Consider the following 13581-nt stretch of genomic DNA (forward strand, 5'->3'; position numbering starts at 1 on the left):
GGTACAGACCAGAGCATCATGGGTAATGTCACGTCCGTCCACCAGCAAAAGTTTTCACATACACGTACTATTCAAAATCCAATATTTCTGAAAATATAGCTTCCACTGTCAAATAATATCAGTAGTCTGTGCACAAATGTATTAGCATTATTTCAACACAGTTCTATGCATTTCTTACAACTTTTTTTTTTTTTTTTGACAAAAATGGCGACTCATTAGTAAGTTCTGGTAGAACTTGGATCCAGTTGTTTGTTTTTTTGTTATTTTTTTTTTTTTAATTTTATTTTATTTATTTATTTGCTAACTCTATTTTTAAGCTAATGGTTAGATTTTTTTATAGTAAAATGGTAACCTGAACAAATATGAACAATATTCTGCCTGTTAAGGTTATTAACATTTTCATTATGTAGTTTAACTTGTTTTTCAATCTAAAACAGTTATTATTTATTGATTAATATATTTATAATTGTACTGCTCCGGCCCACTTGAGACCATACTAGGCTGAATGTGACCCCTGAACTAAAATGAGTTTGACACCCCTGGTCTAAATGTTGAACATGTGTTTGGCTTTAATGCAGAGTACAGTGTTCGCTCCATAGTTTCCATTCAGTCTTCACATGAACAGTGTGAATGCCTGCTCACCCTGACAGGACGACTTACAGCATTCACTTCCTGCTTGTTCTTTGTTCTGCAGTCGTCTTCTGTTTAGGGCCAGATGTTGCCTCCATTGAAGCCTTCGTTCTCCGTCCATTAAAAGCTCATTCTAGGGGAGAAATGCAGCTGCCCTCAAGCTACAATATTCATGATAAACTAGGTCAAGACAGGGGTCGGTGTGTCGAGGTGGAGAACACAGAGACTCACGCTGGATGATGAGTGAGTGCAAATGGACAAATTCAGCGTGAGCAACTGGTTTTGGACCAAATAATCAGGCAGCGGCAGCGTTAGAGGATTAAAAACAGAGACAATCATATTTCTACATGCTCTGGAATTAACAAAAAACATCCATAATGCACTGGATTCATGTTTTTGTTTTTTTTGTTTTTTCTGTCATATCCTGGTGCAAAACAAACATGTACTTTTGCCTCCACTTCCACTGACTTTATTCATCCCGAGGCCTTTGTCATCTGTTCACAGCCGCTGTCGACAAGCTGTGGATGAGGGTGAGTTTCCTCTGTAGCAGCGCATGTGTGTGAGTTATGGCAGCTTTGTGTATGTGTGTGTATGTGCGTGTGTTTGTGTGTGTGTTTGTGTGCTAAAGGTGCAGTGTAGCTGCTGCAGTGAGGACATGTCAGTGGGAGAAAATAGACTCATATACAAGGGGGACACCTCTCCAGGAATGAGGGAGGGGGGAGTGTGATAGACTCCGGTAAAGTAATGTGGACATAAATATTTAAGATTTTTTTTTTTTTTTTTTTCTGAACATAACCTAAAACATGTAGGAGAGCAAAACATCATCTGAGAGTAAATCATATCCTTGTTTTTCTACATAAAAGGACACTAAGTTCATTGCACACATGTTCTGTAAATGATGCAGGAACAGCCCGTTTATGGAACACATTGTCTTAGGTTGCCATCTGCTGGAATAAAATGGAACTGGGCAATGAAAGTGTAATATGGAGGGAAAAACCCACTTCATGTACATGCCTGAAGACATATCTGTGCAAACCAGAGGTTCTGACCCAAATGAGGCGTTTAATGTCTTCCTGTACATCCAAATTTATATCACACACAACTGTAGTGTTTTTACTGATATTTTTTCTCCATCAAAACAATGATAAATAAATGTGTCACATGAAACACTGATCTGAGAGTGAAGGACGGAGGGACAGGGAGGAGGTCTGGAGGCCGTAGAGGAGTAAAAGGGAGGGAGGAGGTCTGGAGGCTATAGAGGAGTGGAAGTGAAGGAGGAGGTCTGGAGAACATAGAGGAGTTGAAAGGAGGGAGGAGGTCTGGAGGCTATAGAGGAGTGGAAGTGAAGGAGGAGGTCTGGAGGCTATAGAGGAGTCGAAGGGAAGGAGGAGGTATGGAGGTCATTAGAGGAGTTGAAAGGAGGGAGGAGGTCTGGAGGCTATAGAGGAGTGGAAGTGAAGGAGGAGGTCTGGAGGCTAAAGAGGAGTGGAAGGGAAAAAGGAAGTCTGGAGGCTATAGAGAAGATGATGGGAGGGAGGAGGTCTGGAGAACATAGAGGTGTTGAAAGGAGGGAGGAGGTCTGGAGGCCATAGAGGAGTCAAAGGGAGGGAGGAGGTCTGGAGGCCATTGAGGAGTCAAAGGGAGGGAGGAGGTCTGGAGGCTATAGAGGTGTTGATGGGAGGGAGGAGGTCTGGAGGCCGTAGACGAGTTGAAGGGAAGGAGGAGGTCTGGAGGCCATAGAGGAGTCGAAGGGAAGGAGGAGGTCTGGAGGCCATAGAGGAGATGATGGGAGGGAGGAGGTGTGGAGGCCATAGAGGAGATGATGGGAGGGAGGAGGTCTGGAGGCCATAGAGGAGTCGAAGGGAAGGAGAAGGTCTGGAGGTCATTAGAGGAGTTGAAGGGAGGGAGGAGGTCTGGAGGCCATAGAGGAGATGATGGGAGGGAGGAGGTCTGGAGGCTATAGAGGAGTGGAAGTGAAGGAGGAGGTCTGGAGAACATAGAGGAGTTGAAAGGAGGGAGGAGGTCTGGAGGCTATAGAGGAGTGGAAGTGAAGGAGGAGGTCTGGAGGCTAAAGAGGAGTGGAAGGGAAAAAGGAAGTCTGGAGGCTATAGAGAAGATGATGGGAGGGAGGAGGTCTGGAGAACATAGAGGTGTTGAAAGGAGGGAGGAGGTCTGGAGGCCATAGAGGAGTCAAAGAGAGGGAGGAGGTCTGGAGGCTATAGAGGTGTTGATGGGAGGGAGGAGGTCTGGAGGCCGTACACGAGTTGAAGGGAAGGAGGAGGTCTGGAAGCCATAGAGGAGTCGAAGGGAAGGAGGAGGTCTGGAGGCCACAGAGGAAATGATGGGAGGGAGGAGGTGTGGAGGCCATAGAGGAGATGATGGGAGGGAGGAGGTCTGGAGGCCATAGAGGAGTCGAAGGGAAGGAGGAGGTCTGGAGGTCATTAGAGGAGTTGAAGGGAGGGAGGAGGTCTGGAGGCCATAGAGGAGATGATGGGAGGGAGGAGGTCTGGAGGCTATAGAGGAGTGGAAGTGAAGGAGGAGGTCTGGAGAACATAGAGGAGTTGAAAGGAGGGAGGAGGTCTGGAGGCTATAGAGGAGTGGAAGTGAAGGAGGAGGTCTGGAGGCTATAGAGGAGTCGAAGGGAAGGAGGAGGTATGGAGGTCATTAGAGGAGTTGAAAGGAGGGAGGAGGTCTGGAGGCTATAGAGGAGTGGAAGTGAAGGAGGAGGTCTGGAGGCTAAAGAGGAGTGGAAGGGAAAAAGGAAGTCTGGAGGCTATAGAGAAGATGATGGGAGGGAGGAGGTCTGGAGAACATAGAGGTGTTGAAAGGAGGGAGGAGGTCTGGAGGCCATAGAGGAGTCAAAGGGAGGGAGGAGGTCTGGAGGCCATTGAGGAGTCAAAGGGAGGGAGGAGGTCTGGAGGCTATAGAGGTGTTGATGGGAGGGAGGAGGTCTGGAGGCCGTAGAGGAGTTGAAGGGAAGGAGGAGGTCTGGAGGCCATAGAGGAGTCGAAGGGAAGGAGGAGGTCTGGAGGCCATAGAGGAGATGATGGGAGGGAGGAGGTGTGGAGGCCATAGAGGAGATGATGGGAGGGAGGAGGTCTGGAGGCCATAGAGGAGTCGAAGGGAAGGAGGAGGTCTGGAGGTCATTAGAGGAGTTGAAGGGAGGGAGGAGGTCTGGAGGCCATAGAGGAGATGATGGGAGGGAGGAGGTCTGGAGGCTATAGAGGAGTGGAAGTGAAGGAGGAGGTCTGGAGAACATAGAGGAGTTGAAAGGAGGGAGGAGGTCTGGAGGCTAAAGAGGAGTGGAAGTGAAGGAGGAGGTCTGGAGGCTAAAGAGGAGTGGAAGGGAAAAAGGAAGTCTGGAGGCTATAGAGAAGATGATGGGAGGGAGGAGGTCTGGAGAACATAGAGGTGTTGAAAGGAGGGAGGAGGTCTGGAGGCCATAGAGGAGTCAAAGGGAGGGAGGAGGTCTGGAGGCCATTGAGGAGTCAAAGGGAGGGAGGAGGTCTGGAGGCTATAGAGGTGTTGATGGGAGGGAGGAGGTCTGGAGGCCGTAGACGAGTTGAAGGGAAGGAGGAGGTCTGGAGGCCATAGAGGAGTCGAAGGGAAGGAGGAGGTCTGGAGGCCATAGAGGAGATGAAGGGAGGGAGGAGGTGTGGAGGCCATAGAGGAGATGATGGGAGGGAGGAGGTCTGGAGGCCATAGAGGAGTCGAAGGGAAGGAGAAGGTCTGGAGGTCATTAGAGGAGTTGAAGGGAGGGAGGAGGTCTGGAGGCCATAGAGGAGATGATGGGAGGGAGGAGGTCTGGAGGCTATAGAGGAGTGGAAGTGAAGGAGGAGGTCTGGAGAACATAGAGGAGTTGAAAGGAGGGAGGAGGTCTGGAGGCTAAAGAGGAGTGGAAGTGAAGGAGGAGGTCTGGAGGCTAAAGAGGAGTGGAAGGGAAAAAGGAAGTCTGGAGGCTATAGAGAAGATGATGGGAGGGAGGAGGTCTGGAGAACATAGAGGTGTTGAAAGGAGGGAGGAGGTCTGGAGGCCATAGAGGAGTCAAAGGGAGGGAGGAGGTCTGGAGGCCATTGAGGAGTCAAAGGGAGGGAGGAGGTCTGGAGGCTATAGAGGTGTTGATGGGAGGGAGGAGGTCTGGAGGCCATAGAGGAGTTGAAGGGAAGGAGGAGGTCTGGAGGCCATAGAGGAGTCGAAGGGAAGGAGGAGGTCTGGAGGCCATAGAGGAGATGATGGGAGGGAGGAGGTGTGGAGGCCATAGAGGAGATGATGGGAGGGAGGAGGTCTGGAGGCCATAGAGGAGTCGAAGTGAAGGAGGAGGTCTGGAGAACATAGAGGAGTTGAAAGGAGGGAGGAGGTCTGGAGGCTATAGAGGAGTGGAAGTGAAGGAGGAGGTCTGGAGGCTAAAGAGGAGTGGAAGGGAAAAAGGAAGTCTGGAGGCTATAGAGAAGATGATGGGAGGGAGGAGGTCTGGAGAACATAGAGGTGCTGAAAGGAGGGAGGAGGTCTGGAGGCCATAGAGGAGTCAAAGGGAGGGAGGAGGTCTGGAGGCTATAGAAGTGTCGATGGGAGGGAGGAGGTCTGGAGGCCGTAGACGAGTTGAAGGGAAGGAGGAGGTCTGGAGGCCATAGAGGAGTCGAAGGGAAGGAGGAGGTCTGGAGGCCATAGAGGAGATGATGGGAGGGAGGAGGTGAGGAGGCCATAGAGGAGATGATGGGAGGGAGGAGGTCTGGAGGCTATAGAGGAGTGGAAGTGAAGGAGGAGGTCTGGAGAACATAGAGGAGTTGAAAGGAGGGAGGAGGTCTGGAGGCTAAAGAGGAGTGGAAGGGAAAAAGGAAGTCTGGAGGCTATAGAGAAGATGATGGGAGGGAGGAGGTCTGGAGAACATAGAGGTGTTGAAAGGAAGGAGGAGGTCTGGAGGCTAAAGAGGAGTGGAAGTGAAGGAGGAGGTCTGGAGGCTAAAGAGGAGTGGAAGGGAAAAAGGAAGTCTGGAGGCTATAGAGAAGATGATGGGAGGGAGGAGGTCTGGAGAACATAGAGGTGTTGAAAGGAGGGAGGAGGTCTGGAGGCCATAGAGGAGTCAAAGGGAGGGAGGAGGTCTGGAGGCCATTGAGGAGTCAAAGGGAGGGAGGAGGTCTGGAGGCTATAGAGGTGTTGATGGGAGGGAGGAGGTCTGGAGGCCGTAGACGAGTTGAAGGGAAGGAGGAGGTCTGGAGGCCATAGAGGAGATGATGGGAGGGAGGAGGTGTGGAGGCCATAGAGGAGATGATGGGAGGGAGGAGGTCTGGAGGCCATAGAGGAGTCGAAGGGAAGGAGAAGGTCTGGAGGTCATTAGAGGAGTTGAAGGGAGGGAGGAGGTCTGGAGGCCATAGAGGAGATGATGGGAGGGAGGAGGTCTGGAGGCTATAGAGGAGTGGAAGTGAAGGAGGAGGTCTGGAGAACATAGAGGAGTTGAAAGGAGGGAGGAGGTCTGGAGGCTAAAGAGGAGTGGAAGTGAAGGAGGAGGTCTGGAGGCTAAAGAGGAGTGGAAGGGAAAAAGGAAGTCTGGAGGCTATAGAGAAGATGATGGGAGGGAGGAGGTCTGGAGAACATAGAGGTGTTGAAAGGAGGGAGGAGGTCTGGAGGCCATAGAGGAGTCAAAGGGAGGGAGGAGGTCTGGAGGCCATAGAGGAGTCAAAGGGAGGGAGGAGGTCTGGAGGCTATAGAGGTGTTGATGGGAGGGAGGAGGTCTGGAGGCCGTAGACGAGTTGAAGGGAAGGAGGAGGTCTGGAGGCCATAGAGGAGTCGAAGGGAAGGAGGAGGTCTGGAGGCCATAGAGGAGATGATGGGAGGGAGGAGGTGTGGAGGCCATAGAGGAGATGATGGGAGGGAGGAGGTCTGGAGGCCATAGAGGAGTCGAAGGGAAGGAGGAGGTCTGGAGAACATAGAGGAGTTGAAAGGAGGGAGGAGGTCTGGAGGCTATAGAGGAGTGGAAGTGAAGGAGGAGGTCTGGAGGCTAAAGAGGAGTGGAAGGGAAAAAGGAAGTCTGGAGGCTATAGAGAAGATGATGGGAGGGAGGAGGTCTGGAGAACATAGAGGTGCTGAAAGGAGGGAGGAGGTCTGGAGGCCATAGAGGAGTCAAAGGGAGGGAGGAGGTCTGGAGGCTATAGAGGTGTCGATGGGAGGGAGGAGGTCTGGAGGCCGTAGACGAGTTGAAGGGAAGGAGGAGGTCTGGAGGCCATAGAGGAGTCGAAGGGAAGGAGGAGGTCTGGAGGCCATAGAGGAGATGATGGGAGGGAGGAGGTGAGGAGGCCATAGAGGAGATGATGGGAGGGAGGAGGTCTGGAGGCTATAGAGGAGTGGAAGTGAAGGAGGAGGTCTGGAGAACATAGAGGAGTTGAAAGGAGGGAGGAGGTCTGGAGGCTAAAGAGGAGTGGAAGGGAAAAAGGAAGTCTGGAGGCTATAGAGAAGATGATGGGAGGGAGGAGGTCTGGAGAACATAGAGGTGTTGAAAGGAAGGAGGAGGTCTGGAGGCCATAGAGGAGTCAAAGGGAGGGAGGAGGTCTGGAGGCTATAGAGGTGTCGATGGGAGGGAGGAGGTCTGGAGGCCGGAGACGAGTTGAAGGGAAGGAGGAGGTCTGGAGGCCATAGAGGAGTCGAAGGGAAGGAGGAGGTCTGGAGGTCATTAGAGGAGTTGAAGGGAGGGAGGAGGTCTGGAGGCCATAGAGGAGTGGAAGTGAAGGAGGAGGTCTGGAGAACATAGAGGAGTTGAAAGGAGGGAGGAGGTCTGGAGGCTATAGAGGAGTGGAAGTGAAGGAGGAGGTCTGGAGGCTAAAGAGGAGTGGAAGGGAAAAAGGAAGTCTGGAGGCTATAGAGAAGATGATGGGAGGGAGGAGGTCTGGAGAACATAGAGGTGTTGAAAGGAGGGAGGAGGTCTGGAGGCCATAGAGGAGTCAAAGGGAGGGAGGAGGTCTGGAGGCTATAGAGGAGATGATGGGAGGGAGGAGGTGTGGAGGTCATAGAGGAGATGATGGGAGGGAGGAGATCTGGAAGCTGTGGAGGAGTCGAAGGGAGGGAGGAGGTCTGGAGGCCGTTGAGGAGTTAAAGGGGAGGAGGAGGTCTGGAGGCTGTGGAGGAGTGGAAGGGAAGGAGGAGGTCTGGAGAACATAGAGGAGTCAAAGGGAGGGAGGAGATCTGAAGGCCGTACACTGTAAAAACGATAACTAGTAATTGTTGATTTCATTAAAGTTTTCCAATTAAACTGACTCAGAAATAAAGCTTTCCATTTACAACCTACAAAAACTTGCCCGGCAAATTTCTCTCATTGTTGTCCTAACTAAGATTTTCTAAACAGCACAACAAAGATGATCAACTTCTGAGTAGATTTTTTGAGTGAAGTTGGGAACCAGTGGGAAACCCCACAGATGACTGACGTGCGCATGCACACATGGTCTGAACAAGTTTGAACTAGACCAGGGGTCACCAACCCTGGTCCTGGAGAGCCACTATCCTGCATGTTTTAGATGGATCCCTCTTCCAACACCTGATTCAAATGATAAGCCTACCATCCAGCTCTGCAGAAGCCTGATAACGACTGTCAGGTGTGGTGGAAGAGGGAAACATAATTTTTACAGTGTGCTGAAACCGTACCAGTCTAAGAAGAGAGCTGTTGGCACAAAGTAAATAAGATTTCAGATAACATTCAGTTGTGCTTTGTTTTATTCAATATCTATTTACTGAGCATTTTTCAAATATAATTACAGCAACATACATTTTCCTTTATTTTTATACACTGCAAAACGTTACAACCCCATTTAGTTATGTCCACTTATTTTTGCTCTTCAACTCAAAGGGCTGGTCAGTTGGACCAGGCGGGGGGGGGGGTCATCGCGACAGTCTTACCCATTCCCCTCTGTCATGGTACCTACCACACAGGTGTGCCAAAGCTTCTTCCACCAATGGGGTCAAAGGTCCCAACACCCAGAACACCTGCTCCTGGAGCAACCATCTTCAAACAGTCAGAGTGGCTTTGCTCAGACTAGTGTGGAAATCCAAACTCCTCCCAAAGATTTGGCTTCTCCTAATGCAGGACTATTCAAATCCAGTCCTTGAGAGCTGGTATCCTGCATGTTTTAGAGCAGGGGTCTCAAACTCAGATCCTCGAGGGCCGGTATCCTGCATGTTTTAGATGTTTCCCTCTTCCAGCACACCTGACGGTCGTTATCAGGCTTCTGCAGAGCTTGATGGTAGGCTTATCATTTGAATCAGGTGTGTTGGAAGAGGGATACATCTAAAACATGCAGGATAGTGCCCCTCGAGGACCGGAGTTTGAGACCCCTGTTTTAGAGGTTCCCCTCTTTCAGTACACCTGGAAGAGGGAAACCTCCAAAACATGTAGGATACCAGCTCTCAAGGACTGGATTTGCCTACCTCTGTCCTAAAGGAAGGCCTACCTCTCATCTGTAATAATGGTATGTTCTTTTGACAAAAGAAAGCAAGGTTTTTTGAATGGATAATGCAATGTTGTGAGTTGTTTTAACTTGAAACTTGATGTTTTTATAAAGCAGAAATGTGTTTGTTTGAGTAGCTAAGTCAAGTTTTTTGTACTAAGATAAAAAAAAATATTTGCTTTAACTCACAGTTTTAAGTTGTAACAAGTGATTAATAGTTGAATCAACTTTCATAACTTTGTAAAGAAAGTTGGGAAAATGAGAACATTGTAGTGAAGTCATCTTTGAGAAAACTCAAAAATTTCTTGCATCACGTTGCCTTGATATTTTACGTTTTCTCAGCCTTTTCTGTTTTACAGTGTACAGGAGTCGATGAGAGGGAGGAGGTCAAATGTATATAAAAACATGAATTTTGTTACAATTTACCTCAAACTTGGCACATATATCCTTGATATGCACAATAATTTTGTGTTTTGTGCATAGTCAGACTTTAGTCTGATATGTGAGGATTTTTGAGTTACTAAGGGAATCTGACATAGGAATTTAGGGTAGGTGAAGGATGGGGTAAAAGGGTGGGAGATTATAAACTAATCTTCATCCCGCTCCTTTTTGAATGTTTGACTTTCTTTTATATAATTATTTTGTTTGATTTTAATGCAATGTTTGAAATAAATAAATAAACAAAACAAATACATAGAGGTAATTGATATGCTGACATCAGCACGTGCAGACATGATGACATCAGCTGGATCGATGCCATAATAAGCTAAAATACCTGTGAGGGGTGGGGTTTGTTGTGCCTGGCACCACTTGTTGACAAATGCTTTATGGAGCAGACATGATAATGGAATCATGTGACTATTCATAGTTGCACTCATTATACGGGGTGTCCATAAAGTCTCTTTACAATTCAACAAATTTATTACAAAAGCAGGTGAATAGGCAAATCTGTGGAAATTATTACAAAATGAAAAGTAGACGTTGATGTTTTTGTTGTTTTTGCCTCATTTAAACCTGTAAAGCCCAAACCATTAAATCAGTGACAGAAAATTCCAGTTCTTTGAACCTGGAGCCTTTATTGGTCCTTCTGAACAATAAAATAAATGTTTTCAAATATCACTTTCCATGTATGTATTTAAATTTTGTATCATATTTACTACATTGGGTCTCAATGCTCAAATATTATTATTTTTGAAAAAACAAAAACATAATATAACACAAACATGTCTAACAAATTGGTAATTCCTTTTCAAGACTGTCAAAGTTCTTCCTCCTTCCTCATTAATGACAGTCTTGTAGTGTCACTGGAAAGGCCTCTGGTGAATGAATTCCTCCCCCTGCTGGATTATTTGTGTATTGCATGTTTCTAATTGTAAATGTCAGGTTTTTCAAGACAAAAATGATCACCCTGATCATGTAGAGGGCTTCAAAACTCATGAATCAAATATGATACGTTTGGCGTTATAGGGTTAACCCATAAAGGCCCGGTGCTACTTCTGTGGCAGTTTCCAAATGAATTTGTCCCTCTATTTAACCATGTTTAAGTGATTTATCACCATTTATTATTATATTATGTTTTGTGCTTTTCAGAGAAAATCAGGTATTTTCTTATATTTAATTCTCTGACCATGTTCATAAAAGTTCAGATTAAAGTTGAGTGTAATTATATCAGAAACAAAGAAAACTGAAGAAAAAGTTTCAGCAAATATATCAGTAACTGAACGTAAACCCAGTGTCTCCATCCACTGTCACTGATCAATCTCCATGGGTTTTACTGGTGGATCAATGTTGTGGAAGATGACGGTGTTTCCATGGTAACTACAAAGCCTCTGAACATCCAAATGGGTCATATCTGATGACCATGAAAAGATGACAAACTGTATTTTACACCAATTATTTACATGTATTGATAGGATTAGTGGCTCCTAGTCTGCATATCCCATTTTATTTCAAATGAACCCCAATAAACATCGTGCCTTTTCTTGAGGAGTATTTTTAGGGGTTTATTTAACAGAACCTATTTAATCAACAAGGTACCTGAAATACACAAATGTAATGTGATTAAAAACTTTGATAAGCACTGAGTACATCGAACTAATCTGATTAACATGACACATTTGACATAAACACACAAACACACATAAACACACACAAACACACAAATATCTCACAAATGCAATGTTATTAAAAACTCTGATAAGCACTGAGTACATAAAACGAATCAGATTAACATGACACATCCAGAGGCGATTTCTCACAGACTGCAAGGGAAGCCCGACTTCCCCTAAAATTACGAAAATTAAATGGTTAAATATGTACGGTTGTGTTGACATTTCATTGACTACAAATGTGTTAGAACACGTTCATCTCACAGACGAGTTCATTCAGAATCAGCTTTATCACAAATCAATGGCCTCGATGTTGTTCACTTCTCATACATTCCCATGTCGCTGTTTTCTCATACGATCTCTGCTCAGTGCATTTGCCCGTAGACGCTCAGCGTCCATGCACTTCTATGGGACTGAGTGGAACAGTTTTTTTCATTGCCTCAAAACTGGACGGTAATTGGATAAATGCCACAATGTTGTCCCGCCCCTGGACACCCGTCGTCTCTGGGGGTGAATGGAGCTGTGGGCGGAGCTCGGCCAGGGTGGACGCTGAGATTCCATGTGCTGATTGGAGGATCAGTCGAAAGGCTGAATCCTGTTTGATTGACAGCTATTTTGAGATCTACTCCTTCACTGACACAGTTCAGTTTAATACCATCGCGCATTCTGCTGTGAAATGGAGAGAGAAACCACTACGAAATTACTTGTTCATTTCTTGCACTGTAAATAAAACACACTCATTGTACTTCCTTGTTTCAGTTTAACATAATTTCAACGTTTTCTTGTTTCAGTTACATAATTTAATCATTTCTTGTTCAAGTTTAATATCGTTTTGTAGATAGTTAAATCATACTTTTCGCTAGGTCGGAGTGAACTAGCTGTCTGTCAAGGTGCACATGATGGCAGACAATGCTTAAGGAACGGAGGGCCGAATTTATGCTTAAATAACTTGACAATTTTTTTGATGTAAGCCGACAATGAGCTTCCCCTCTCTGAAAGACGAGCAGCCGCCACTGGTCTCATCAATTACTTTTTAAATAATTTTTTACAATTGTAAACAGACTTTGTGGACACCCTGTATTATATTATTGTTATTATGTGTTGTTACTGCAGAAGGAGGCCACACAGATAGTAATGCTGCTACGCTTCATATTATGAAGTAGTTTGTTTCATATTTTCCTTTTTGGAAATGATTTCTATCTCCACTATTGTCCATAAAGTTGGAATGATGTTGTTTTCAGACACATTCCTTCATTTATTTCTTTTTAGTCACTATTGACCAGGTCAGTGATCACATACTGAGTCCCAGTTACACTTTATCTATAAAGAATAAATCCCACTCGCTTTTCCATTGACCCTCAAATTGTGCGAATATAACTTGCGCATAAAAATTTGTCTAATGGAAAAACGACAATTTCACCAAAACTCTAGCTTTTTCAATGAAAACTTTTTGTACTGGCAAGAGGTGGTTTTTCGGGCATTGTGAAATGGAAATGCAACGGAAAGACCTTTTACCGCAACTAGTCACGTGAAAAAAAAAAAAAAAAAAAAAAAAAAAACAGATGTTGAAGGACATTACAAGAAGTGAAGAAGAAGAGTTTTAAAAGGAACTTGATGTGGTATGTGTGGACACATGAGGAAACTGAATCCTTTTTTAATTTAGTACAGGATAGAGGGGTAATATATAATAATAATGAATACATCTAAATCAACACAATATTTTAATTTTTATCTATCTATCTATCTATCTATCTATCTATCTATCTATCTATCTATCTATCTATCTATCTATACGATATTTATGTTCGTCACCATGTTTATGGAATGACTTCTCATGTCATCTTGCAACAATAAATAAACAAATCATCGCATTTGTGATTTAATGGAAAAACAGACATTATGCACTGCTGTTTTTTTGACAGTTCGTAAATATCAGTAAAGTTTTGCTCATATATCCAATGGAAAAGGCGATAGTGTTACAATCATTTCATGAGAGGTACAAATATTTTATCCCAACTTTATGGGAAAAAGTGTAGCCTATATGGAAGTTCAGATTTACCTGAATGTTATAAAATTCTTAAAAGTTATCCATGAACACTGATTAAACCTGAGATGGATAGAAAAGTGAGTCCAGTGAACATTTGCACTATTTAAGCCTAAAAAGATGAAGAATTGTTCAAATCAACTTCCTGAACGCGTGCATTGAAAACAGCTGCTGGGTGTACACACTCTAAAAAATGATTAATAGGCTCAACGTAAAAAAATTGAGGTAACAATTTCCATTCATCTTTTTAAGTTATTTCAACTTGGCAAATTCCTTAAATGCCACAAGACTTCTCTAGTTAAGTAAACTCTATTACTTTAGTACAAACAACATGATTTGCTTTTTACTCTACGAGCTTAATTAAGTCGAA

Source organism: Sphaeramia orbicularis, chromosome 7, assembly GCF_902148855.1.
Source record: "Sphaeramia orbicularis chromosome 7, fSphaOr1.1, whole genome shotgun sequence".
NCBI classification, from domain to species: Eukaryota; Metazoa; Chordata; class Actinopteri; order Kurtiformes; family Apogonidae; genus Sphaeramia; species Sphaeramia orbicularis.